Source organism: Echinops telfairi, unplaced genomic scaffold (assembly GCF_000313985.2).
Source record: "Echinops telfairi isolate 266 unplaced genomic scaffold, ASM31398v2 ScPeMD7_30;HRSCAF=105, whole genome shotgun sequence".
NCBI classification, from domain to species: Eukaryota; Metazoa; Chordata; class Mammalia; order Afrosoricida; family Tenrecidae; genus Echinops; species Echinops telfairi.
The window spans coordinates 3,773,049-3,775,598 of NW_022103927.1; positions in this window are offsets into that span (position 1 = coordinate 3,773,049).

Below are 2,550 nucleotides of genomic sequence, written 5' to 3' on the forward strand. Positions count from 1 at the left end.
TACCAGTGTACATCTTCTGGTCTAGCCAGACTTGCAAGGTCGAATTCGAGTCATGGTAGTGGGAGCGGGGAGGAAACATTTAGGAACTAGAGGAAATATACATGAATTTCTGTGGATTTGTTTCTCTAAAGTACCCAGACGAACACAGAGGCGCTTATCTGGCAAGAGTCTCTCTAGATAAGTCAGCGTTTGAAGGCTTTATAGAGGTCAGCAAGTTAAACTGGGTTACTACACATATGTAGAGCTAGTCACCGTTTGTATTGTTGAAAAAAGATATTTACTATGAATACGTCGTTGGTTTTGCAAAATTCTGTCATGTGATCTCCAGCATGGTTTCTATCACCAAGTACTTATTTTCCAACTATTATTCCTTCTTCTTGGTTCCCAACTTTTGCATTCCAGTCATCAATAATGATCAATGCATTTTGATTGCACCTTTGGCCACTTTCCGACCGAAGTCCTTGGTAGAAGTCTTCCATTTCTTCCTCACTGGCTTTTGTGGTGGGTGCATACATTTGAATAATAATGGTATTGATCAGATTCCTTGAAGGAGGATAGATATAAAATGGCCATTCCCAGTCCATTTCAGCTGACGACTGCCTAGGGGATCGATCTTCACGCGTTCCATTTCATGTTTGACCACTTCCATTGATCCTAGATTCATACTTAGCACATTCCATCTTCCGATCATTTACTTTTTGCAGCTGTTTCTCCTTCCCCCGAGTCCTGCCCCACCAGCAAATGAAGACCCTGAAGGCCCCAGTCATGGAGGCTTCGCTCCATCACTCCACTGGGGCGCCTGGTGGGTTTCCCTGGCCGACCTTGCAGTTAGTTAGTAGTCAGCATGAATAGGTGCTAGTAATCCCCAAGAGACGACCAACTCTTCAGGACGTGGATGTTACCATCTACTCTGCAATCCTGTTTCTATGTTCCTGGAGTCTTGAACAGGTGGAAAGTAAAGGATGCTTGGTAGGGCCCGAGCAATGCCCTAAGTATTAATAATCTGTGATACCCTCTCTGCTTGCTCACGAGTGTGGTCAGGTTACGTGAGTCACGTAGACTGAATGTGGTGTCCCCTTCATGTGGCCAATGCCGTGTTTATTAGCGTATCCAAATATAGAGTAACAGACAATCACATATTCACTCGGTACATAAATGAAAGCTTTTCATGCTCGATGCACATTCATATGTACTAATTCGTGTTCAGACGCTTGCTATGTTAGTATTACCTGGGGATTGTCATTCATACTAGTATTATATTCAATGTACACTAGGTTGCATGCACAAGTATATGCAAACATATCTCAAAGTTAACGTCAGCACCGTTAGGGTGGAGAAACATGGGCCATAACTCTGTATGTAAATGCTATACAGTTAAATAAGTACTTTGGTTGAATTCATTCCCTTTGCACATCATTTAGGACATAGGCCCCCTAGGTAATGTTTACGGGGCATGGGAAAGACACCAGTGTTTGCCTCAAGGTAAAGAGCAGTGCTGGCCACCGGCCTCACTAGAGTCGCTGGAGCAGCTAACATGGATGTACAACAGGGGTGATGAACCTTTTTTCTGCCAAGGTCCCCATTGGGTATTTATAATATCATTCAAGGCCATACTGGTCAAACATTTAATTAATTCACCCTGGATATGATAGCTAGAACTGTTTCTCTTTGGCGAGCCATGCGATGGTAGCTGGGATGGAGAATTTCATGGGCCATGTATGGCCCTCAGGCCCGATGGTCTCCACTCTTGATGCACAACAAGACAGTTCTCTCGAGCTGGATCTGAGACTTATTATCTCGTCATGGAATCCATCCTTGCCCAGTAACCATGCATATTGGATTCGGTTGCATGTTGGGTGAATGTAACAAGACTTTGCCAACTTCCCTTCTGGTTTATTAGAAAGAAAGAGTCTACTTCCCGAGATCTGCGGAGACAAGCAGTTTCCGTGACGCAGAAAGGTGAGTAGGAGACATGTCAACAAGGGTGTGGAACTGGTAGGGGCCTCAGCTTAAACTACCTTGTGCGTTGACTTTGAGACACCCTTCATTTCTGGTGGGTACGTTGGTACTCGCTGGAACTGGTCTTAATTCCACTGCGTGGCCTGCCTGTTTCCCTTCCCCAGTCAGCGCTCACTTTTCCTTGTGTCCTGCCTGCTTGACATTGGTGGGCCCTTGTTTTAGACACCTGGTGTCCCTAAGTACATGCTGACCTCACCGATCCCAGCTGCTCGGCTGAAACACTCCCCTCACTCCGCACGTGGTCCCTGGCGACGTGCGTGCGGTCATCCGGAGTCCCAGTAATCATAGCCTCACCTAGGACATTGACAAACGTCACCAGGGGATTAACCTAACAAATCTCTAAATGCCTTCATCATCACCGTGGGATTCGCGCCCAAACTCTAATTAAAGTGAATCCTTCCTACAAGGCTCTTCTCCCTCCCTGTTTTATGAAGAGTGTACCAAGCAGTCGCATCTGACCCGTCAGTTACCCCAGGACTGGGCCTGATGTGAACAAGGCAGGCACTCCCCTGACCCCACTGAGTCCCCGTC